Genomic DNA, 26,995 nt, shown 5'->3' with positions numbered 1-26,995 from the left:
CCAAGTGTCTAAAATAGACAACAACAGAAACATAATTCCTGAAATAACCTTAGGACCTTACAGAAGGTGAAAATAGACAACTTGAAGGAAACAAATTCTCTGAATAAACACCAAACTGATTATTCACTGACTGCAGAGGCTTTTACAGGCCTTGATACCAACAAAATCTTACCACTGAGTAAGGACTGTGGGGTCCTTCCCTTAAGAACTACAAATTGCTGTATCTAAAGAAAGTGAAAGATACCCCTGCACATTGTGCAAAAGCCTTGCTTCAAACCAGTTATCTCAAATACTCTGTACAGCCCCATCTGTGGAGCAGACAACTCCTCCAGTGAGTATTGTCCCAAACCACAAGAATTTTGTGTTAATTTTCCTTAATTCTTGGCAGATATTAACTGAAAACACCCCTCTCTGTCCTGACACCATCCCTGAACATTTGCATTCAATCCACACTTATTTGATGGAAACAAATGAAGACAGAGCTCTCAGCATCCTTCAGACCTCCAAAAAATATTGTCTTTCCCCAAATTAACATAACAACGAGATCAGCAAATGCCACTGCTGAAGCCAACACCTGCTCCAAGGTTTGGTGGGCAGAAGAGCTTTTCAAACCTGCTAGAAACCGAGATCAGCTAGCACTCAGCAGGAAGAAACCCCAGCCCTGCATTATGTAATCTACATAGTTTTTAGACGAGTCTACATTCTTGCAGAGCCCAAAAGTGAGGAAGCTACAGAGAGAACAAAAGAGAACAGAAAAAAGTTCATCAGCCTCAGGCCAGATGCTGCTGAGGGTTCTGTATGTGCACATGAGGCAGGACTGCCCGCTCACCCACACAAACCTGAGCACTGCAACCTCGTAATATCGAGGGTAAAGCACCACAAAATTTCCAGCGAGTCAGATCAGTCCTTTACTTGGATGAACAACCACTAACAACTAATAAATTAAAAGATCTGCTTCAGGGTTGGGTTTGGGTTTTCCTTTTCTTGGTAGTGTGTGAATAAGTCCAGACACAAACTCATCTTAAAAACTCAGAAACAGCTCAGCTGATGCTGCCACTGACCATACGGAACGAACAGAAAGTGGTAACACACAAATTCAGCCTGACCTTTAAAGACAGATTAATCTCAACCCAGATTCTTCTGTTGAGTATGCTGGGGTTTTTCCTCATTTCACAGAATTGCAGAATGGTTTCAGCAAGAAGAGACCTTAAAGCCCATCCAGTCCCACCTCCTGCCATGGGCAGAGACACCTTCCACTATTCCAGGCTGGACATTTCCAGGGATGGAGCAGCCACAGCTTCTCTGTGTAACCTCTGCCAGGGCACCACCACCCTCACAGTAAAGAATTTACTCCCAGTATCTCATCTAAAACTGCTATCTTTCAGTTTGAAGCCATTCCCCATTTTCCTGTTACCGCATGCTTTTGAAAATAGTCTCTGAAATGGAATATATACTGCTAGAAATGCAGTCTCTGAGTACATCTCCAAGTTGCAAACTTTTCATGTGCTTACATAAGAATGAGGAAAAACAGGTGAAACTATTAAGCACCCAAGTCAAACCAAGCTGTTCCTTGCAATCAACATAATTTTATAATATCTTTATACGTGATTTAAAATTCCACTCTCATTTTATCCTTTTAGGTCACCCACAGGACTGTAACTTCTTTTCACCCAAAGAGACTTTGCAGACCTTCTCCTTGCTTTTAATCAAGTATCAAATTGCTCTTTCTTAACCATCATGACTGAAAAAACTCTCTAAAAGTGGAAACATTGGCCAGTTCAAAACACTGAAATAACAGAGTGAGATTTAATTCACTCCATTTCAAATACCTGCACTGGATCTATGAGGATTTTGGGTGTCTAAATCCCTCACTACAGCTCAGGGAATGCAGACAGCAGCTCATCTGACCACACAGAAATAATGACAGAAGGATGAACCAAACTGCTCATTCCACTTCACTGGCTGGGGGGTGGCATCCTCCAATTATTCCAGCAGGATGAGAGCCACAAGAAGGAGAAATTTTCTGGTAAAAACTTTCTCGTGTCAGTTTGTCTGACAAGAGCATCTCAAAGTGCATGGAAGCCCATGAAGCTCAAAACCTCTTCCTTCCTATAAAAGCACAGGAAGAAAGAAAAGACACAAAACCAAGTTCAGAAGCACAAAGAGACTTCTAGTTCCAGACAATGCTCCATGCCTGGAAGTGTCCAAAGCCAGGTTGAACAGGGATTGGAGCAACTTGGGATAGTGGAAAGTGTCCCTGCCTATATCAGGGGGTGGAACTGGATTGTCTATAGTCTCTTCCAACTCAAACCATTCTGTGGTTCTGAAACTTCCCAGCCCCATGAAGTACCTGACAGTTATCAGCATCAATCATCATCTCTTGAAATTAAAGCGGCCAAACTGCAGGATTTTGGAGGTGGATAAATTCTCAGAGTAGTCACTGAAATGTAAACAGTGCATTTTTAGACACCGTTAATTAGCACTCCTTCAAACAACTCCAAAAACCGACAGCAGAGGCAAAACTTGACCCAGCCCTGACCTGGGCACAGGATCTTCAGTGCTGAAGAGTGGCTGCATTACTGATTACAAAGCACTCAAGTTCAGTACTTGAAACAGTAGTTTTCTCTATTTTTAGCTGTGCAACTAAAAAAAAATCCCCGCTTGAGCATGAGGGTTGGACCAAGTGACCTTAGTCAGGTCCTCAATAAGCTCAGGCATTCTGTGATGAAAAAACAAGGAAACTGCTATAAAGAAAACTAAAATGAACAGGCAAAAAAAAAGGGGAGAGTATTAAGGGGATGACAGCTTGCTAAAGATCCCCTATTGCATATGGAAGAATAGAGTAAGTACAATTAAAACAAAATAAAGAACAATATTAAAAAAGGGTTCAAAAGCATGTCCTTCAAAAAGAGAAATCATACTGTGATTCCAGGAAAAAAAAAAAAAAAGACTTTAAGAAACTAAATGCAAAATTTTAAGCTGAAAAAAAAGATACTAAGAACTGATGTGTTAGGAGGAAATTTTATCAAATGCACCAGAAGGGTGAAGCTTATGAGAAAGCCTGCTGGGCCAGCAGGTGACGGAATATAAAAGGCTCGACAGGACAAAGCTGTGGGGAGGGGGGAAAAAACCTCAGAAATGCTTCTTCACCACATGAAAACCCAAATGAACTCAGTGTTCAGGACGTAACAGTTTAGGGAAGTTCCAGCTCTGGCGCCTGCCTGCAGAGAGGAGCAGGAAAGAGGATCCTCTCTCCGGGAAGTTGAGCATTGCTCACTGCCAAAGCCTACCAGGAATTACACAGCCAGGAGCACATGGACACAGCCAGATTTCTAAGGAAACCAAGTTATTAAAAATACCAAGTGATGGGCTGCAATCTGCAAGTCACAGACAGGAGTCAAAGGGCGCTGTGGATGTTGGGAGTCCCTAAAAATTACCAATTTCTCCACAAGGTCTTGAAGAAAACTCAGCTGTAGAGCAGAAAGAAGGAAGGGTCTTACTAATCAACAGTTAATTTGCATGCTGATAACATAAAGCCTTATATACACACATAAAACCAGACTCTGGTACAGGTCTAGAGTTAGACCTCTCTCATTTAACTGCACAATAAATTATGCTGAAAAGGACACACTGTGAGGTCACAGGTCTATTACAGATAAACCAGTAAATGCATCAAAGCAGTAACCCTCAGTCTTTTCTTCCTATACAGAGTGACTGGGAGAAAAAACAGAACATGAAATTCAAGTAGATTAATTCTAAGACCCTGTACATAGAAAAAAGCAACCAACTACGCACTGAAAATGAGGGGTTCTAAATTAGTTTTTTTTCCTGGTTAGGTGAGACCTTGAAGTCGCTGCAGATAGCTTTGTGAAAATACAGTTTTCACAGTGGTTGACAACAGGAGCAGCGAAAAAGCAAACAGAATTTCAGGAGTAATAAGGAATGAACAGAGGAGGTAAAAGGAAGCAGCAGTGGGACATTGGGACACTGCCCTTATGTGCAGCAATTCAGTGTCCTCAACTCTCTACTTCCCTAAGCTGCAGCTGCAGGACACCAATGGAAAAGTTATTTCATGCTACAGATCCTTTAAATCTGGCCCAGTTTTACATTAGATGTTTGCTGCATTAATGTTGAAAAACAAAGGCAAGTAGCAGTTCTACTGCTCAGGCAATTTCCTACACCTAATCCTCTAAAACAAGTGTGTACTTATGATTGTGGAGATCGATTCTGTTGCCAAATTTCCCTTATTCAATATAATTTTCCATTTACTGGCAATGCAGAGAGTGATAAACCATCAGGTTCAAACCAAGTTGGTTTTGAGACTAAAAACTCAGAAGATGAAAAATGCTGCGAACAAGGCAGGCGTGGACCTTTTAAACATTAAACATCATCCTCAGTCATCCAAAAAGGTGGATCCTTTGCCCACCCTATCTTTCAAAGGTGAAATTACAAATAGGCAGCTCTGGAACACTCTGCCCAGGGAAGTGGTGGAGTCAAAAAATGCATGGATATGGCACTTGAGGATATGGTTTAGTGGTGAATATGGTGGTGCTCCAGGGCAGAACTTGGTGATCTCAGAGGTCTTTTTCAACCTCAACATTTCTGTGATGAAGAATGACATTAGATCTTACATATTATTATCCATTCTTACAAAATGTTTTACAGTGACTTGACATTTAAAAATGTACCAAAACAGCACAGGGATTTTACCACAAATTCAGCTGTGCCACGTGGAGAAGTGGGCAAAGCCACTCTGCTTTTGGCAGGGCTTGGTGCCATTTCAGCTCTTCTTTCCACAGGGATCTGAGCTGGGATCTGTTCCCAGCACTGTTCAATGAATTCATAAGTGGCATGAAAAGGGCTCAACAGTGAGATGACAACATCTGCTGATGATAGTAAAGTTATTCACAGTAACAAAGGCAGTAAATAAGTAGGAAAAAAAACAAAAAGAAATGTGTGCTGATAACTCACTGGACATTAAAATACATAAATGAAATTCTGGAGTGAAATTAATGAGGACTCTCAAGGAAATTGAGTGTGAAGTAGGATGAGCAGAGGTGGGGCAAGTGGCCCTATTTCATGTATATAGGTCAGCAGGCTTTGAACTGACTCAACACTGCAGCAGGCTGAGCTCTAGAAAACTGTAATGGAAATAGTTATGTATGAATTACTTAAGTCTTCTCCAGTGAAAGAAGTGGATTTTAAACGGAGTTCAGGCTCAAAAGTTAACTCAAAAGTTATCTCAAAAGAAGATGGCTCCTCACTGAACAGGCTGATGTGGTAGCTAAGCTGGAGAGCTTTACACTTCCCAGTACTCCTCACTCATGAATTCCAAAAGACAAGTCCAGTAAACACTGCAAAAAAAACCCCCAAAAACCATCCAGCTCAGTCAATCCATGTCCCACAGCTGTCTGGACGATGAAGGGTGTGCAGGAGGAGGATCCTATTCCCATTCTGCTGCTGTGCTCCTCAATAACTCACCTGTGGCCACTGCTGGAGACAAATCACTGCTCTAAGTCAGTAAATGACAAGAGTTGCTTTCCTCCTCCTACCTTCAGTACCTCTCTGCAAGCTGTCAGACCTTTTTAGTCTATTCTAGACTTTGTGTTGTCTGTCAGGGAGAATCATCAGAACTATGCTGGAAAAGCACATCCAAAATGCCCAGCAGGAGCAGCTGAAAGGGATCAGATGCCCAAGCACAAAGTCTGTCACCCTGTAGATAATTCTGTTTGTATTAAAGCTGTAATGCAGCTTTGCTCCCCATAAAACATCCATCCACCAAAGTGCAGCAAAACAGTCCCCTCCTTCTCAAAGGACAATCAAACCTAAGTAAAAGGGTCCTTTTATTACTTGAGTTCCCTTTTCCACAAAGGTGACTTGAGCTTTTTGCTCTTTCCCTGAATTCCCCCTACATTTCCACTCTTGCTACAAGGAAAAAAAAAAAAAAAAACCCTTTGAAAAATCACCTGGATTTCCAAGCAACAAGATGAAAAGTCCTACCTATTCCAGGAAACAGTCCTAATTCATTTAACAAAATTAATGGGTATTTTAATGACACTTTTAGACTACCACACTGTAACTGACTCTTGATACAGTCTAATGGTTTAAAAATAGGAAAATACTAACCACTGTACCAAAATAATCTTTGAAATAATTACCATATCACTATTTCCCATTATTTTTCTTCTCAAAAAGACACCAAGTTGCTCCAACATGGAGCAAAACAAATCTTCGGCCACAGAAAGAGAATTCAAAAGAAAATTTTACTTTTCTGGGTGCATGTAGCACTAATTCTTAATAACCAAGGCTACAGAAATAACTTCTATGTCAACAGGTACTGAATCACTTTAAGAGATTAAATTTTTTGAACAAATCACTGCCTCTAACCACCTACTCCTTCCCTTCAGTCTTGTAAAACTTCCCAGGGATAAAGATTGTTAGAACGTAACCTATAGAAAAAACATCAGAAATCAATTTTGCCTGTTACTGTATTTTCTTTCACACAGCACAGCTGCCTAAATTTAGCATGGCTGTTTTTATTTCTCTTACAAACTATGTTAACAAACTCTGTGGGCCTCTTCACTACCCTTGACACTGAACCACAGGCTTGCAGATAAAGGCTGGGAAAACTGACAGGGTCAAATATCCGAGTTGGGAAAAGGAGGATGAGTAAGGGGGGCTGTACCAGTGATCAAGTGCAACTCCACTCAGCTCTGGAAAGTCTGGAATAGGAATGGAATATGGGGAAACAAGCATAGATCAATTAATTTTACACACAAATATATCTAATTGCACACTTGAAGTCCCTGGAAAGTTTGCCACCTGGGCTAAATCACCTAAATCCAGGCAGAACTATCCATGGAAAAGATGGATTCCACCTTTTCAGAGACAAGTCATCCCCTTCAAGGGGGTCTGGAATAGGAACTGTCAGGAAGCTGTTCATTGTTCATCCTACCTGCTCAGCAGCACCTGGACATTTAAACCTCATGAGAAAAACCTCCCCCACAGCATTTGAGGTCAAACAGAAAAATGAAGGTATTTGTATGTGTTTGGGATGTTTTGTAGAAGCACCCAAGCTGAAACTCCTCTGGATTCCCAGGATTCCTGGGAATGCTGCATTGCTGTGCCTGATTGCTACTGCATCAGGCTTCCACAAATACACTCCTGTGCTCTTTCACAGGTGCCCAATCCCACCTTTGAGAGTTATTGATGCTGCTTGGAAAGATCAAGGATCTGGATCCACACACACCAAATACTTTAATTCTACCCTACAAAGTGTCTCAATTCTGTATCCTCCTCACTGTGCTTGGTACAGACTCTTTGCCAGCACACTCCTTCCACATGTGAAAAGAGCATTTGCCCGAAAAAACCACTTTCCTCAGCTCCATACTGAAAGGAATTAACAGGCTGAAGAATTACTGCAGAAAGAAAACCATTTTAGCATTTAAGATGTGGTGACAACCAACCAGTGGACAGGAAATCAAGTATTAGAGTGGAAAACTGCAGCTGTACTCAGTTGGTACCTGCAAATATTTGCTGTTGAAATTAGGTAACATCTGTAAAAGGTGTGAGTTGTTATTGGATATATTCTATTTGCATTCCCTCAGATCACAGATCTGCCACCACACAATTCTTATTTCTTCTTGGACCCACCATATCGAAAAAACAATGATCTTGTGCTGTGGAAAGAGATGGAATGTGAAATCCCATCCACTTCCCAACAGAATCCCACAAACATTTTGGCAGGAAAAATTTATTATGTAAAGCCCAGATGGCATCCCAAATATTTCTACTTCAAAATTTAGGACTCTTTTTTTTTTCTTAAAATAAATTACACAAAATTATTACGCCTAAAATTAACTGTACAAGAGCATCAGGCAAGGTAACCAGACTTGAGCAGTTATTTGGACTATGGGAAGAATGGGAATGTGGTTTTTCTCCATTTAACTCCATTGTCAGAAATGAATAATATTTTTCTATTCAACTCTGTTTGAATGACTGGCAGAGAAGGAAGATATAACAAGCTGATACATCCAGTCACATAGAATACTTGGAGAAGAACTTTTCCAGTTATCTGAAGTCTAACACCTTTGCCATCAACTTCTGAAGCAACGTTTCAAACTTTCAGAATCAAATTTGCCATTTTTTTTTATTCTAACAGGCTTCTTTTGCTTAATATTTTTTTTTCCACTGTGCAATTTCAGCTCTGAATAAGGGAATATGTGACTTCAAAATGGTTTTAGCTGCTGCTTCACTGAAGCAGATAAACCTGATTATCAGTTTGGTTCAGCATGGACTTAGTCACTGCCCACCCTTTAAGCTCTGGGATAAAGATCAACCCTTGATTCCGACTGTCATTTTGCAGTGAGCCCACTCCTAGATTCCTTTTATATCTATCACTGCACTGAATGCCAAAGAAATCTCAGTGTACTTGGCATGAAGGCTGCACTTCCTATATTTATGCTCCAACTAATGTATGCTCCATTTTAGTCCTTCCCAGCTTAAAATCATCCGAGGGAAGACAGCATAAAGTGCAAAACAGCCCATACAACCGTTTTACTAATACAAAATACTGATCACTGCCTCCATCACCACCATTCTCATGCATTTTGGGTTTAAATTTACCCAAAATATAAACCCAGAGGGAACCATGGTCATTTCTGTATCGCATACAGTCCAATCAGGCTTGTTGCTCCACCTCCAAACTTCCAGAAAATAAATCATTACTCTTTAATTGTACTACCTTAACTTTGCTGGCAGAAGCACCTTTTGATTCTTCAAGACGGACAAAAGTGAAACGCTTTCTCCAGGCAAGAATTCCTTATATGTGGCACGCTAACACTTCATCCTTTTTAATTATTCCACAGGTGGTTGCCTTGGAAACTGCCAAGTAGCTCCTGGATTTGAGGGACCCAGCATGAGACAGTGACAAGCCTTTGTAGCCACGGCATTCGCATCCACGTTGGCTTCAGCAGCAGCAGGAGGATGTGGAACAGTCACAGAAAACCTGGAAGAGAGGGTTAAAATTAGCAGGCATTAATTACATTGCTCAGTCTTTTAAATAGAAAATACGAGGAATGCTGATAGCCCCCTGAATGGGGGATAAAACCCACATTTTAGAGGCATCTGCTCCTGCAGCTCCCCAGCACAGCCCCGGATTTCACCTTCGGAGGACGGCACTGAAATGGAGATGCCGGCGGAGCTCACGAGCTCAGCCCTCAAGATCCAGCAAGATGGGATTATTTTCCCCTCAGCTTCCAGAGAGACCTTCCTGAGTGTCTGGTCCAACTGCCTGAAATTCAGTGCTATTGTTTTGCTTTGAATAAAAATAGAGTAACTATAAATAGCTGCCATCGCGAATGCTGATTCACTGTATTCCGTATCATACAGCAAACTGCTCCCAACTTCACTCAGCTTGAAAAACTAGGAAAATTCTCTTTACTTAAACACAGCCAGAAGCCCAACAAAGCATCCAATTCTGCATTTGTGTCGCTGGTCTACAAGTACAAAAGATTTTCCTTTTCCCTCTCTGATTTCTCATCATTTCAAAAGCTGTTAATTCACACAAAAATATATAAATAAAACCACCAAAAACCAAACCAAAGCAAAACCTTATTATGCTTTCTGCTGCTGGTCAAAACTATACATTTCATTTTTTCAAAAATCTTTTTTGCTTCCCCATTTTTACTTTTTAAACAAAAAATAGATTAACCTATGCCTTAAAAAACAATTTTCATTAAAACTATCCATCATGATGGAAATGGTCACTCCTGCACTCAGAGGCCTCCCTCTCTTTACTGATCTGATTAGAACATCCAAGTCAGTGCTTTCTCGAGACTTCACTCATATATAAGTGCTTGGATTTGTGGTATCACAAATTGCCTGGCAGCATCTCAAGCGTTAGAGGTGGATTTGCTTCCACCCATCCATGATGAGACACCCAGAGACACAAGAGCAAGTTTTTTTTTAATTCCAGAGCAGAGTTCTACTAGAACTAGCTAGATTAAATATACATTTATTATACAGAAAAAAAACCAACTACAGTGAAGTAAGAGAAATTAAACTGTTTCTGAGTGATCTCCTCAATGCTCACTTTGCCCTTCCAGGGCAGGTCCTTCTCTCTTTCTTGCCTTCCTCAATCACTTGCTTGATTAAAAATTAGAATCTGAAACCATTTTCTTTCTCCCTGTCACTGAATCCCACCAAGGACAAAGCAAATCCTGGTGGGTACCACAGTTTTCCCTTTCTTGCTTCCCTCTCCACATCTCCTTCAGTCACCTCATTTTCCCCTTTATGAACAAGGTTTCTGAAAAATGATGTGACAAAACCAGCATTTTCTTTCCCTCGTTCCTAGCAGTTCCAGAAGTGAGACCTGTTTAATCCTGTCTGGATTCAATTTAGGATGAACATGAGTTTCCCCAGTTCCCTCATCCCACCAGCCATCCACCTTTGGGAGGAGAAATATGCATCCTTTCCAGCCCATCAGCCCATGGTTTGCTAAGCAGCTTTTGGGGATTTTTCCCTGCAGAAGTGGCATTCTAAAACACTGTGGGAAATCCAGAGCATTTTCTCTGTTCTCCTCTTCCTAGTTACAGCTATGACCTCCTGCATGTCCTGCTAATGCAGGAGAAAACCTCTCCTCTGCCCCAGTTCCCTCAAGTGTCCCTGACAAACCAAGTCTCCAAAGCCTCAAGCCTTTTATCACAGATGGTTCTCTCCTCTGAGGAAAGGTGGATTTTTCATCCCTGCCTCAGGCATCTTAACTGTACTCTCAAGCACATCCTTACTCTGCACTCATGATCCCATTTTGTTTTTTCTCACAGGGGCAGACAGGTGAACTTTATCTCAGACCAAATTTGGTGCTTGACCAATTTCCCAGAGTTAGTCCTTTCAATCCACTGAGATGTTCTGAAAACCAGGGCATCCAGTTCTCAACAGGCACCAATGCCTGTCATTTTCATTTGCCTTATTCTCAAAGCAGTATCACCCTGAGATTAAGTCAAAAGTTGTGTTGCAAGTCATCTTCTTGATTTAAATCCTGTACTTTTCTACAGGAATGCTGATTTCTGAAGTCTTCACCTACAGGAGGTGATGAAACCACTGCATCTCTCCCCTGTCCTATCATCTCATTCTAAGTAAGTAACTTTAGAGACTTAAGAGAGTTCTTGCTAGCTTTTTCCCCTCTTTTTAATATGTATTTTGGAAACCTCTATACAATGTATTTATGTTAAATATGCTCATTTTAACAAATACTCTTCAGACATTCTGTTTCTGTGAGTGACCCCACCTGTGCAGTGGTTTATCACTGCCACATTCCTCCTGCTCAAACTTTTTAATCCCAATTTAATCTCTGCCAGTCTGGTGATCTGTCTGAATTCTTAGGCTCTCAGACTTCCTCTCTTCTTCATATAAAGGTTATGCATGGGAGCCATGGGATGAACTCAATGAAAGACTTGGATTTCTTTTATTTTCTGTAGAATTCATCCACCTCAGGCGCTACAAACACACCTGGATCAACATGGAGCTCCACCAGCTGAGTTTCCAACCAACTCTTGGAAGAAAGGGATGTCACACTCTGCAATTCTTTTCCAGACCTGTGTGGAAGAGTGCTACTGACTCTTCAAAATACAGATAAAACCTTCTGTCTCAGCCTTCAGAGGACACAGGTTTTTTGTTTATTTCCAGCCTCCTGACCCAGGGCTGCCTCAAGGTTCATATTTTGCCTCTACCACCCGTGTTCTGGGACCTTGAGTCACTGAGTGATGGAGGAGCTCTGTTCCCTCCTCAAGAATGAGCATCATTAAACTCTAAAAGCACTGTAAACTCCAGAGCTCCGTGTTATTAGCAAAATACATAAAACATGGAACTTGTGAATAGCAAAATTAAAAGCAAGATGAATAGAAGACTTTTAAGTAACTCCCCTGGTCCATTGAGGTTTTTTTTTTTTTTAAACTTGTTCTCAATCCATTAACAACCTAATTTCACAAATCCCTATGCATCCCTAAAATAAGTTCATTCCCTTTCTTAACATTTCCAGACACTGCTGGTTTTCCCCTCCTGAGTCTCCATTCCTGTCAAAGGCTCCTTTCTCACCAGTGTCTATCCCATCCTCCAAAAAGCTGCTTCCCAAAACCACCCTCAGACACTCTCAGGAATGCTCCATCTCCCTCCCACCAGAGGTTTGCACCTGATGGCAAACACAGCACAACAAGGAACTTTTCCCCCCACCGTGGTCAGGAGAAACACGAGAAATTCAAACACAGAATCACAGAATAATGAGGTTGGAAGAGACTCTAAGATCATCAAGTCCAACCCATGCCCTAACACCACAACGAGACTATAGCACCAAGTGCCAAGTCCAGTCTTTATTTAAACATATCCAGAGATGGTAATTCCACCACCTCCCTAGGAAGACAATTCCAGTATTTTATTATTCTTTCAGTGAAAAAAATTTTTCCTAATATCCAACCTAAACCTTCCCTGACGTAGCTTGAGGCTGTGTCCTCAGTCATGACACATCCCACACTGGAGTTTTCAAAAAGGCCCAAAAGGTCACCTTGCCAAAATTTTAATTAACAAGATCCAAGTTCTTATTTCCCCTTTTTCTCTGCAGAATTTCCTGTTTAGTTCATGTCAGGTACATTTTAGCTACAACTTCTTAGTGCAAAGCTCTTTGCCCAGTTCTTGGTTTCAGTCACAGCCCAATGAATACATAGATGACCATTAGTTTAAGTTTTTGGTTTCTCTAGTTGTATTTTTTTTTTTAAATTCTTCAGAATTGATGCATAGAAGTGATACACAACCACAATCACCTTTTTTAGCCAACTAGAAAATTGATGTTTCCTTGATAACTGTACTTTTTTATGCCCACAAGGCATCCAGACAGCTTGAACCAAGTACAAAATTTCATTTTTATTCAATGTTTCGAATACTATATACATAGATATATAAAATATATATGTATATCGGTAGTAAGTCATAGATACAACAGCAGACTGGAACTGCATTGAGACTGAGTAGCACTGCCCCCTTTACAAAATTCCAAAGCCACTGCATCACAGTTCCAGAAGCAATTAATCATTTAAGATTCTTTCTTAAAAAAAATCAAACAAAAAAACCCCAAACAACTTCTATTTCAGCATTGTTTACTGATCTTCTCTTTTAATAGCCATTATTTTCCACCTGAAAAGAAATTAAATGGTGTCAAAAAAGGTGTAAATCCTGGATATATTTTGTTTTTTAAAAAGCTTGTCAACATTTTTTTTATGTTTTACTATTTGACACATAATAAGGAGAAAACAGGAGCAATCTTCTGAAAACTGATAGCTGGCAAGAATCCCATTTCTTCAGAAAAAAAAGAAAAGGCCTTGTGTTGTAAAGAAAATTATTTACTATTTGCTGTGATGGGTTTTTAAGGTTTACTTGCAAATGCTTGGTAAATAAAAAAGCACCTTTCTCTTAAAATTATTTTGAAGTATAAACAACTAAAGCAGATCACAAAGCCTTCTTTAAACTATTCTACCTCCAGTGAAGATCAGCACAGGTTGGCTACTTCATAGCTTTATCAGGGTAATACACATCTGCACAATGAATATTAAAACAAATATTTTAAAAAATCAACAAAAAAAAACAACCCAAAAAAACCAACCCAAAAAACCAGAAAAGGCACCCTTAGCTGTCTTCAATAAAAACCTAAAGTAAGATTTTTAAGTTAGCAATATGGTAATTTCCCCTATAAAAACTGCAGGTTGCCAGAAAAATTTCAGGCAAGCAAACTTTTCCACAAATTCAAGTAGAAGATTTTACATAATACAGGTAAAAGGGAATAATCAGGACACAAGGCACTGCCTGGGACAGGACTACTCAGGATCAGTTGCCAACCAGAAATGATGCACAGAGGGAAGTAAAACAGGCAGGAAGGATATCAAAGTTTGGATGCTCAGTCAGTAGCAACAAGAACACCTGAAGAAGGGAATTATTTCACAGAATTAATTCACAGAATTATTTAGGTTGGAAAAAGACCTGCAAGTCCAACCCAACACCGCCAAGGTACAGCAGAAGAACATCCTTGGGACTGGTGTGGCCAACTAACTTTGGGAAGTTTCAATTAAGGCACCCCAAATCAGATGGTCACTTCAAAAGATGTTTTTGAGTTGAATGAGCACTTGGTCTGATCTCAAAGGAAAGCTTTTCCATGTAAGTGGTGGCAACAGCTCTGATGACCTGGGCTGTGTCATGGTTTGTGTCAGGAGCTCCTAAACAAAAATGGAAGTGGGAAGAAGATTCCTCTGCAAACCAAGCCTGTACAGCTGAGTTCAGCAGTTCCCATGGGTAAAATGAGACCTGTACCAGCTGAAACTTGTGAAGGGGTACTCTTGCTGAAATAATTCACAAATCATCCAAAACCCAATCCATCTGAAAAGAAAATGGAGTACTTTTCAGTCTTAAATACAAGGAAGTTTTGCTCTGTGCTACCAAGAGAGACATGGAATCAGGGAGCTGAATATTGACTTTGTGCTTCAACCATTCAGCACCGTTGCTTTAACAATACTTCCTTTTGGCAAGAAAATACAGGCCAATTTTATGTAACAACTTTCACTACAGTAAGAATTACTGGTAAACTGAAATGAAAACAACAAAAATTATTTTGACAGTACTAAAAAAAAAAAAAATCAGTCAACACTTTCAGTAGTATCTGGAGAAAAATCCTTTTCCATCTATAGAGAACAACATCAGTATGTGATGCTCCAGGAGATGTGGATATTTTAAATTTCTAGTTTGTAACTCCACAAGACATTCGCTTGCCCAGATTCCACAATCCTCTGCTGCTGGGGCTGACTTGTCCTCAGATCTTGCTCTCTGCAGTTTCAGCTCTTTCTTCCTCTATCTCAGAAAAGCTCACCCTCCTCAGACTACAAAGAAAGCACAATAAACTAATACAATGTTAGCATGATGCACATCTCAGATTTTTACAGGCTAAAGATGCTCTCCTCTTATTACAAACCACAATAAAGTATTAGAAGTGTGAGAGCTGGCACTGAGATTTCTTACCAAATGCTCTCCTAAGACAAATAATCATTCAGTTGAGAGAACAAAATTATTTATTGTGAAGGTCACCTGGTTTAGCACTAAACACTGTTCAACATCTGGTCTTAAGATAAATATCAACTTGTGCCTTTAAAGCAGAGTTTATTTTTTGAAAATAAAAATTCTCACATACTGAGAATTTCCACATTCTACCTGCCAACACTCAGACTAATTTGCCTCACATAAGCCCTCCAGTAAATCCAAAGCCCTTTTCCCCTGTGTATAGCCACCAATTACTACAACACAGACACTAAAAACTCAACAACAACATAAACACTAATACCTGGATAACACCTGAACAGCTTTTGCTACATCAAGTAACTGTAATTTTTTTCATTCCAGCATTTTGATGCACACCTGGTTGTGAAGTTTTGGTGTTTAACACCAGGAGGATGAACTCACAGACCCTGCTGGCTGCAGAGCAACTCAAACCAGCAGTATTCCCATCAAAAAAGGGCCAAGAACCAACAGCTGATAGCAACTCTGTGGCTTCACCACCTGCTGCTGAAGCCACCTTTACCCATTTCTCATCCCTGACTGTTCATTCTCCTTCATGCAGCTTTGCCATGAACTAGATCTTGGTACAGAGCCTGGAGAAATCTGATTTTGCTGCTTTTTTGGCTGGTTCTGCAGTGGATTCACCCACGGCTGCAGGAGCACCAGGCCAGGACCAGGGGCCAGCTGGTATCCAGGCAGGAACTGGGGGATGCTGGCTGCTTCTTTCAGCAATTCTGCTGGTTTATGCCAGCTTAAAATTCCCATGAAACTATGTAGAATTAGGCATATCCAAGTTTGAAATGCGGCAAAACACACACAAAAAGAAAAAAAAAGAAAAAAGAGAAGCAAGCACAGATTGTTTGTCCCACAGAACGAATTACTAAGAGAGATGCTGAAATCCTCATTTCTAAGTAACTCCCAAATAAACCAGCCTGCCCTTCTGAAAAGCATTTCCAGCAGATGCCTGTTAATTTTTCAAATTTTCAGTCAAACATAAGCTACTGAGCTCAAAACAGGGAGTAACAGTTACGTGTAATGACCTGCAACACCCTAAATGTCAGACTAAATTACCCAACAGCTCCTTCTGCCTCCCATCTTTGAAACGCTGATGTATTTTAGCTCCATCCCTAGCTGTGTCAGATCAGCAGGCTTTAACAGTTTCAAACACAAGAGTCAAACGTAATGATACCCCTGCTTGGAACAAATCCAGGGGTTGAATGTGATTTCTTCACGTAGAAACAAGCAGCTCTTAACATTTGATCTGGAATTCGTACCTCGTCAGGAGGGAAGCAGCAGAAGTCTCACCCATTGCTGGTTCCAAGCTGGAGAAAGAAAAGGAGAAGGAAGGAAAAGGAGAAGAGGGAAGGAAAAGGAGAGGGAAAAGGAGAGGGAAAAGGAGAGGGAAAAGGAGAGGGAAAAGGAGAGGGAAAAGGAGAGGGAAAAGGAGAGGGAAAAGGAGAGGGAAAAGGAGAGGGAAAAGGAGAGGGAAAAGGAGAGGGAAAAGGAGAGGGAAAAGGAGAGGGAAAAGGAGAGGGAAAAGGAGAGGGAAAAGGAGAGGGAAAAGGAGAGGGAAAAGGAGAGGGAAAAGGAGAGGGAAAAGGAGAGGGAAAAGGAGAGGGAAAAGGAGAGGGAAAAGGAGAGGGAAAAGGAGAGGGAAAAGGAGAGGGAAAAGGAGAGGGAAAAGGAGAGGGAAAAGGAGAGGGAAAAGGAGAGGGAAAAGGAGAGGGAAAAGGAGAAGGAAAAGGAGAAGGAAAAGGAGAAGGAAAAGGAGAAGGAAAAGGAGCTGTGCTGTGCTAGAGCTGGTCGCCAACCCCATAAAAAAAAAAAAGCTGTGAGTGCAAGAGATGATAATTTTGCCTGCCATGAGCAGAAAGCTCTTGAGAGTCAGGAATCTTCACGTTCAGAAGCTCTGAGGAGGAGGGTCAAGTCAGAAAACTTGGCTTCCAGCATCATTTTTTGTGCCTCAGTATGTTATGGGTGAAGGAAGACGCCTTCTCTCTATCTCAGTAACTTTTGTAGTATTTCATCCTTTGCAAATTAAAAAAAAAAACCCAAAAAACCTCTAAATTTACAAGACGTGTAGCACTTGGCAGGATTTTATAACTGCTGAGTGACTGAGATGAGCTCATTTAACACAGTTTTGAAATAAATGTATTATTTTATAGAGCTGAGCCTATACATTCTGCAAGGCAGTGGGAGAAGGGAGGGATGATGCAGAGCATGGCCTGAAGAGTGTGGCCTGTTGCCAGTGCCCACACACACTTATCCCTCTCTTTTCCAGCCTCTGTCACATACACACACCCCCTGGAAAGAAACAATCAGCTCAGGGCAAGCAGGAGCCTTTTTTCCAGCGCTACCAACTTCAGCCAAAATCCTATTTTCACTTTAAAATAAAGACTGTGCTCGTTTAACTACAAGACTTTTGACATACATACCAACATCTGTCAGAGAAATAGAAATAAAACAAGCAGGGGGGAAAAAAAAAAAATCAGGTTTTTTTTTTTTTCCAATTCTTTCCTGCTTTCAGTGTGACCAGGAAAGTGGAATTTGTCACCACCACAGGCAAACTACTTTTAAATCCAGACTGTGGATTGGGGAAGAGTGGTCAGGAACAGCCATGGATACACAGGATGGGAATCAAGTGCTGGCACCCATCACTTCTCCCACCTGATGCTTCTGGCTTTACACACCTTAAAAAACAACTGTACACAAAGAAACTGCACAGAAATATCTTCAGATTCACGAGGCTTTAAAGTCCTTTCCCACTTCCTGCAAATTCACAGCTTCTGTTCAGATCTGCTCCTTTAAGTAGCTCAGGTGTGGGACTTAAGGCGAGTTTATCCCTAAACACACATATTTGTAAATTTTGGTGTAATATTTGGTATAAAAGCAAAGGCAAGCTCCTCAGCTGAGTGAGCAGCATGTCACAGTCAGCATAAAAATCCATTGCTAGAGATTCCTCATCCTATAATTTATATTTGTCAATAATATTAACTCCGTTTCCAATCAAAAATTTTTTAAAAAAGTTATTTCTAATTACCCAAAACAAAATAAAGCATTTCAGTCTTTCAGAAAATACCTGAAATTACCAGCCTCCAGAATATGCACAAAACCACCCAGCTAAGGCATACCAGCAACCAAAGGATGACTGAGAAATAATTTTTTTTTTCCAGTTTAATTCTAACACTGACTGCCAGACTGTTTAAGAATGAGACTGAGCAAGACAAGGGGACAAGTGGCAGCCTACTCATGTACCAGAAACAGGACAAATTAACCCATTTTCAGCTTGGACTTATCTGGTTATATCATCAACCCAAGCTAAAACCAGCTTGGGAATCAGAGCAGAGACACTGCTGTCACCGAGTCAGCACACAAAGGAGGCCAGAGGCATCAATCAAATTCAGGATATAGGTAATGATCACATAAATATGTGTGTTTAGGGATAAACCAGGCAACATTTGGGGGTTTTGTGTTTTTTGTTTGTTTGTTGTTGTTTGGATTTTTTGTTTTGATGGAGACGTTTAAAAAAAACCCAAGAAAATGCCTTCTCTTTTTAAAAAGACACGTCTAGAGCTGTTCACTGTGGAAGGATCCCTGCTTGATCAATGCTGACAACACATGGACAGGACTGGAATTCTGTCCCTGCACTACTGTGTTTGTAGTCCAAGTAATGCAAAGGTCAAGAATGAACACACCCAGAACACAAAAGACACCCACTCTTGTGCATTATAGAAATATTTACTTAATTAGTCATGAAGAAGTTAATTTACCATCTGAATGACTGAAAATACCTCAAAATTGCATCAGTCTTCCCTTTGCTATAAAATAATTAAAGGCCCAAATCAGTTACACAAGAGAAACTCACTCCTAACCACAACTAAGGCATGAGCACTGCAAGATCTCCTCATGGAAAAATAATTATATTGATTTAAATAATAAAATGAAATTACTGTTAGTAATAGTAGCTGCAAGCTTGCAGGAATTTACTAGTTCAAGCAAAAATCACCAGCATTTAAAAAAAAGTCTGGAAAAATTCCATATAAAATCACTTGATTTGAAACAAATAATGCCATTTTGTAAGCACCACAGTAACTTATACTCAACTATTACATGAGTATTAAGCTAACCCAGTTTTCCTTTATATAAGTTGCCAAGAGAATGCTCTTTCTCTTCACCCTTTTCTGATTTCCAGGAAAAATGTCTTGAAAAACTGCTTCTGCTAGAATTACTGGAGTCTGAAGTATGACAAGTAATTTACAATCAGCAAAGGACATTACTTATCCCTAAAAATTTAGAGATAAAAATATTTTTAAATCAAAGTACTAAAATTTAAAAAAAAACAGTAGTCATGACAACCCCATTCCCTTTCCTTCTGCTCACCCATGTCATCAATATGATACCTAAAATAATCCACGGTAATTAAACTATCTGCAAGAGGCATCGACTTGTGCAGAAAATAATTCTAGAAGATTTTACACCAAAAAGTGTTGTGGTTTAATGCCAGCCAGGAACCAAGTTCCACACAGCCCCTTGCTCCCAGCACAGGGAGATGGGGAGAACTGGGAAAAGTTAAAACCTGTGGGTTGAGATAAGAGCAGTTTAATAATTTAAATTAAGTCAAATATAATTATACTAGTAGTATAGAATATAATGAGAAGGGAAATAATAAAAAGAGCGACAACAAGTGATGCACAGGTCACTAATCACTGACTTGATGCCCAGTACATCCCAAAAAAACATTGATTCCTGGATTACAGCCCCAGTGTATATACTGGGCATGATGTCCCATGGTATGGAATACCCCTTTGAACAGTTCAGGGCTGTTGTCCCAGTCGTGTCTTCATCACCAGAGCCTGGGAAACTGAAAAGTCCTTGACTTGGAATAAGCACTCAGCAGCAACCAAAAACATCAGTGTGTTATCAGTGCTCTTCTCACACTGAATCCCAAACACAGCACTGCACCAGCTACTAGGGAACATTAACTCCATCCCAGCCAAAAACAGGACAAACTTGGTAGTTTGACCTCAGCTCCTGGAAAAAAAATATGGAGAGGATTATAGTGGGTGCTGCTGAGGGTCTTTTGAAGAACACATCTGCCAGGCACCATCAACACAAGGAAAATTCATTTGATAACCATCTGTGATAAGGCCAACTGCCCAGGGAATGAAGGGGAGGAAGGGGATTTAGTTTTTTCTGGATTTTAGTAAAGCTTTTGGCACTCCCAGCAAACTTCAGGGAGCTCTGGGTGACAAAGTGGCAGAAGGGCAGAGCACAAAGAGGTTCCAACAGCCTGGTGGCTGCCACCAGCAGTGCTCCTCAGGGATCAGCCCTAGGGCCAGTCCTGTTCAATGGATTTATCCACAACCTGGATGCTTCAACCCTTTAGCAAACCCTGAAATGCTCAGGCAGTTGGAGCAGATGATCAACATGGGTCCTTTCCAACTGAAGTAGTCTATTCCCTGCTACACATTTACACCTGGGTGTAAAGCAAGCACCAAGTGGGAAAAATCCCACCTAATCCTTTCAGCAGGGCACTTATTGCCCACCTAAACCTTCCAATAAAATCTCTAATTTCACCAATATGACTCAATCGTTACTTTTCCTCCCATTATTTCAACAGCAGGCAACACGTCCGGAGATGGTGAAATCATTTGGGAACATCAGAGCACAGCCCCCTAATTCTGCACCTCTTATTCAATCCATACAAGTATTTTAAGACCACAGTTAACTGCACTGCGGAGTCTGATTACAAGAACAGAATAAAATTCATCAGGACTATTTCTGGGATTTTAATGACAGAGTGGCCAAGGTAGCACCATGGTGTCTATTATATATCAACACCTGACAGACTAATTTTATTCTAACCCAGTACATTCCCCTCCAACTGCTTGACTCAATTCTTACAACTCAAGAAAGATTCTAAATCAACACCTGTGTTACAAAAAAGAGAAGTGCAATGTCATTAATTTTCAACCGTGCCTTCAAATGCATATTTTGGCATATACGGTCTTCATTTTGGGAGACAAAAGACCTGGATTCTACAAATTTTCACAGAAAAACAGCACATCTGTAATAAACCCATATTTCTTATAAAGCACAGGAATCAAATCATGGAATATTGGGATTTATTTCAATTGTCTACATCAAGTATCAGCTGTCCAGGTACCCTTGTAGGTAAAGGAGGTCTTCTTAAACTAGCAGAGCTTAAGTTAATCATAACTTCACTGAATCCAGTTCTCTCCATGAGAAAATGAGGAATCCCATCCCAAACTTCTCAAGGTAGCCCTCCACTGCCTGTGACCTGCTCAGATCAGTCATTCCCTGACACTGCTGCTCCTGGTGTCCGGGGGGATTAATCTTGTTGGCAACTCTAAGTTTCTCCAAGGTGGTTTCAAGGTAATGTTCCTGTCCAAGAAATTAAACACTTGGCAAAAGGAAGATTTGTACTTCTGGTATCAAAAATTATATACGCAAGCCCAGAATATTAATTAGAGACACACTGACCCCGTGGTCAGCAGCCAAGGAAATGACGCCAGGGACAAAGACATTCCGCCCTCCTGGTCTGACCACAGCCTCCCTCTGTTGACAAGATGGTATTTCATCTTTCTGCGAGAGAAATGAACCATCACATCTGATTTTATTTCCTGAAACTATTGAGTCTTTTATACCTAGAGAGGCTACAACAGATAGACAAGAACCTTAGAACAAAGGAAACAGAAATTAAAGGGATGTAGCAAAGCACAATTTCTCTCCTTCACAATATAGAGCAGCTCCCCTCACCTCATTTTTACGTTAGTCAGTGACCTATGTCTTATAATTAGACAATATGGTTACCCACATAACACAATGTGCAAGATTGAAGCACCTATTGGTTAGAAAACCAAAACAGAACAAAAAAAATAAAAACCCATTAAAATATACCCAGCAAACTCAACGCTTTCTTTAAAAATAAAATAAAATAAAATAAAATAAAATAATAAAATAAAATATTAATACCAAGAAAGAAAATTACCTATTATTGAGTCTTTGCCACATTGAGATCCAGGAAAGCTCCTGGGCTGTTTTAACATATACTTCACTGATGTAGACCTGGTGTCAGCAAGGGGTTTGATTCCTTAACAAGCACTATCAGGTCTGATCACTGCACTCTCGAGCCTCCTAGTTTGTCATTCCTCTTACTGATTCAACTGTGTTCCAGAGAAGAGGAAAACACCATGAACAATACCAAGAATAACATCCTTCCTTTCCTGTTCAGATCCATTTATATCAGTCATCTTCCTCTCCCAAGAAATCTTCTGAAACACAGAGCCATAATTCCACTGGAATTTATCAGTCCGTAGTTAAAGCAAGCTGAGCAAGCTTTACACTTAATGGCCAACAGCTCCAAGATAATTGAGAATAAATGGAGTTGGGAAACTCTCTCTGGATATCAATTTCCACTGTTTCTGTTGGGGAAAAAAAAAAAAAAACCTTGACCAGCCCTTGTGCACTGAGCAGACCTCAGCCACCATCTGTACACAAGAATTCATGTGATTTATTTCTTTATTTCTACTCTATTCACATTATACAGGATGTATACCTTACTTCATTCTTCTCTGCTCTGCCACTCTCTGTTTCGATTCAAACTTGAAGAATATGTTATCAAATAACATCAAATATTGTTATCAAATTCAACAAACTGACTAAAGCAAATGAAGGGAACAACTGAAGGCCCTGGAAATTGTGTCTGGAGGAACTGACTGCCAAATGGCCACGGACACACTCTGTACTTTTCCACTGTTTGGTTAAAAGCTGCTAAGACAGGTCACATGGAGAGATGGAAAAGCCTTATTTAATCCCATGTTGGTTCAATTACCTTTCATCTTCAATAAGCCAACTCCACTGGGCTGCAGCATCTATTTCCCGTAAGACAGCTAAAAAAACAAGTGTAAAAACACCCCTCTGCCACCCAAGGCACTCTGTGTGACTCCTGCACCCTGCATCTCCATCCAAACTGTTCAACAGATGGATTTGGGTAAAGCCCCTGAGAACATGAACTTCTCTGCTGCAGCTCCCAGAACTATTTACATGACAATACAGACACGACAGACACAGAAACTGCTTTACTGTTAAAACAAATCCTTCAGGTCAAAACAAAAGATTATGTTCTAACATTGACAACCACAAAACGCAGAGTTCTTTGTTATCCCAAACTCACACAGCACCCCAATACTGCTGCCACCTGTGGCACTTGAACTCAGAAAATCCACTTAGCAACTAAAACCATTATTCATTTTAAAAATATAGGCTAAAGGGTGGAAACTAAAAAGGACAAAAAGATTTTAATGTAAAGCAGTAGGGTAAAATATCAAATATTGAGTACAGCAAAATGAAGACACATGTCCTATTGGAGAACAGTTGATACAACCTTTGATTGTTATGATGGTAAAATCAATTCTAGAATTTCTGCTTTATCCTTAGAATTTTCAGAAATGCAAATTCAGATGATTTCTTGAAAATTTGGTTAGTTATGTAAAACTGATTGCTTACTTTTAGGTTTATACTAGCAGAAATTGGCAATCATTACAGAGGAACAACAAATCACATGACAATAATGGGATCTGATTCTGTCCACCTTTACCATGTAAAAGATGCCAATACAGTGTTTCAAACACAGAGTTTTTCACCAGCACTAATGCACTTCTACACAAAGGCAAACAAGTACCAAATCTGATTATTCACTGAAACAACAGCATAAAAATCCTGAAGACTTGTGGAGACAAGGAAAGCCTTCCCCATTAGCGGAGGATATCTTTGTCTTCTGATTAGAGCAAAATAGATGTTTCATGCTTGGTATATTCTGGAAATAAACCTACAACAACTTGGGAAAAAGCACTGCAGTTCTGGCAAGCAGATGAGAAAAGCTGATCTATAGCAACGCTCTATTTCAGCACGTCTGAACTTCCTCAGCCCCTGCCTCTGCTCAGCAATTCCTCTCCCCCATCTCACAAGATGCACCTGGGAAGATGAAGGCAGAAAGCCACTTCATTCATCCCTGATCTGCTCCTTGCAACACCTCACGGGGCTGCAAAATGCCAAGTCTGGCAAATGTGTCGTAGCAGAGCCTGAACGCTGCAGAAATTAGGATTTCACGTGTGAGTACACTTCTAGTGGTAAATGCACACAGGATCCTCACGTGCTACGCTACAAACACCAACACTCACAGTGGTACCATCTGCACTGCTCCTTTTGAAGTGTGTGCCCCTCTCCATCCTGCCCTGCTCCTGCTGGCCATCCCTCAGTCTCACTGCTGGGTTTATGAGGATTTCATTTGCTGCTACTCCCAGTGTGGGAATCCAGAGCTTCCCTCTGGCTGCCCTGGCAGGCCTGGGACCCTGGCAGGGGTCAGGAACCCCCCTGGACAGAGCCCCCAGAGACACTGTCTGTGATCTTTGTCCATGGAAAAGAGTTTTCAATCTTACAGGATGAATTACAAGCTTTGAGTGTTTGATAAGAGTAATAATTAAGTGTGACACGGGTGCAAAAGTAAAATTTTAGGATTCTAGATTAGGGGTCCAAAGGGGACAAGATGGAGGAAATTGAATGGGTCTTGTCCTTTTTCTCCTTCTTCATGCCCTCCATGTCTCACTGTGGTGTTGGCATTTTTCTGTTGGTTTAGGCTGGGGACACACTGTCCAACGTAGGTGACAGATATTGGCACGTTATTGTAAATCCAGCACAGGTAGTTTCTGGTATTTAATGTTTGTAACATCCCACTGAGGGCAGAGCCCCACACGCTGCCCTGCAGGACAGAGCTGCGGCAGGGCAGCAGAACATGTTAGAGATAAACAGAATAAACAACCTTGAAACCAGCACAGAGGAATTATGGCTCTTCTTTGGCAGTGGGGCAGAAAGACAGAGACTTTCTACAATCTCAGAATCACCAATACCCACAGATTCCGACATCCCAGAACAAGAATTCGGTATTGATCTGTTTTCACTGCTCTCAAAATCTGAATGATTATCTTCACACGCCGCCTTGAATGACTTCCACAGGACTCGCTTTTGGTCAAAGGTTGAGAATCTCTGTTGTAAAACAAAAACCTGATCAAATTGATGTGTGTAACGGAATAGAAACTTACAAAGCAATTTTTAATTTAAAGGGTCTGAATAATCCAAAACCTGCTTTCCTACAACACTTGCAAATATTCCATGGTACTGTAATTACTCCCTGTGCTAACACCCTGACAGCACCATCAACTATTCCCTAGTATGAAGAAGAAATGTATTTAATATTTATTCATCCTGAGATCAACTTGCCTCATTCCAGCAACCTACTGTAACTCCTCGGTACAGAGCATTTCACCCAACTTTTGGGGAAAAAAATCCCAAAACCAACAAAACCTCACCAACAAAATCCAACTCTTATTTTTAACATTTTACAATTCATTGTTGCAGCCACAACCTCATTCTCTTAATAAAAAAAAAAAAAAGGATCCTCATCTTTCCTCTGGGTAGTAATACGAGGTCTCATCTTCCCCTTCCATGCTCAGAATTTTCCAAAATTCAAATTAGATCATTTAGAAAACCAGTGCAGACCTCTACTGACATCACACAGTGTTTCTGTTCATACATCAATTACTGTTTAGACTATTCCAGGCTATTTTTAGGATGAGTAGTTAAAAGGTCTTTTTTAAAAATCATAAAGACAGACTGAGAAGCCTCAGTCATTAAAACTTCTGCAGTAAATAAAAAGACCTTGAACTACTTTGCTGAGTCAGGCCCTACTCCAGACTTCTAGAAAGTTCTGCAAAATACAGAAAATCTCTGCAGGGTCAGAAAATAAAACAGTGCCTTGACAAACCTTGACAATTCAGCTCAAATGATGAAGAATTAATTGACTCAAGAGGCTGAAGCTCAAGACCTGCAGAGTGCCCAGTCTTGCCCACAGAGTCAGAAAAAATACTCAACTCCAAAGTTTGGAACCAGGCTGGATCCTTGTTTTCCAACAGTTGAGGGTCTCACACAGAACAACAAGTGTTTATTAGAAGGCGGAGACTGATTCCATGAAAAATGATAAAGTCAACTGAACTGATGGGAATACAAATGGATGGACAGGAACTGTAGCCTGCAGGAAAAGTAAAATGCAGGATTTGCTGCAAAGATGAAAGAAATGTGTGAAAAACTAAACTGTGCTAGACACAGAGACTGAGAAGAAGGTGAACCAGCATGCTCCCAAATAGAAATTCTGACAAAACAACTATGCAACAGTTCCAGACCACGGGTTTTATCAAAGGAAGATTCAGTGGTTTGCTTTTTAGTCTAACAACACTGAACTACAGAAACAAGTTTCAATATTGAGGAAAATGTCTCCCAGTGATAGTTTATGAAGCCAGAGATATAAAATCACATTAATTCCAGAAATACTGTTTTTAGGAAGATGTAGTTCAATCTTGACCATCTACCAAAAACTATTAGTATGTTTTCAAAAGTGACTTTGACCTGGCTTGTGCTACTTTTTGTAGCCTCAGGGAGTATTACTTTGGAGGAGTGAAATGATGCATTTTCACTTTTACACATCACAGAAACTAGTACCAAAGTAACAACAAGATTTATACACTGAAAGCCTGTAGGATTCTATTCTATACCACTTCAACGCACCACACTTATTAATAATCTCTTAGTTTCTCTTTCTCTCCATCTGGTGTTATTTCTGTGCATCCTTCAGTAACTTCAAATCTGAAACCATTTTTCATTTTCTCGTGTCATTTTATTTGAAGCATATGCTACAGTTATCATCTTTGTCTGCATGTGTGATATCAATAATCATTCTATACAGAAAGAGTCAGATTCCAAAGTCTTTATTAGGTAACAGCTTGCCTCAGCAACATGGGCAGTCTACAAACTATTTAAATCAATTAGACTAATTTCC

At 40.4% G+C, this 26,995-nt stretch overlaps 2 long non-coding RNA genes across 2 annotated transcripts in view; one reads left to right on the top strand and one right to left on the bottom strand.

The window, feature by feature from the left end:
• Positions 1-26,995, bottom strand: part of LOC121471105 (uncharacterized) — a 59,870-nt gene that overhangs the window by 14,033 nt on the left and 18,842 nt on the right. Inside the window, exon 2 of the long non-coding RNA XR_012051984.1 lies at positions 8,744-9,007. This is a non-coding gene — a long non-coding RNA (uncharacterized lncRNA). The remainder of the gene's footprint in view (positions 1-8,743; positions 9,008-26,995) is intronic.
• Positions 17,776-18,099, top strand: LOC140680599 (uncharacterized). Its single transcript, XR_012051948.1, has 2 exons — positions 17,776-17,915; positions 17,985-18,099. It is a non-coding gene; the product is annotated as an uncharacterized lncRNA (long non-coding RNA).

The sequence above is a fragment of the Taeniopygia guttata genome, chromosome 1A, assembly GCF_048771995.1.
Source record: "Taeniopygia guttata chromosome 1A, bTaeGut7.mat, whole genome shotgun sequence".
Classification (NCBI taxonomy): domain Eukaryota; kingdom Metazoa; phylum Chordata; class Aves; order Passeriformes; family Estrildidae; genus Taeniopygia; species Taeniopygia guttata.
Note: the sequence above shows the minus strand (reverse complement) of the source record. Positions and strands in the feature narration are given on the sequence as shown.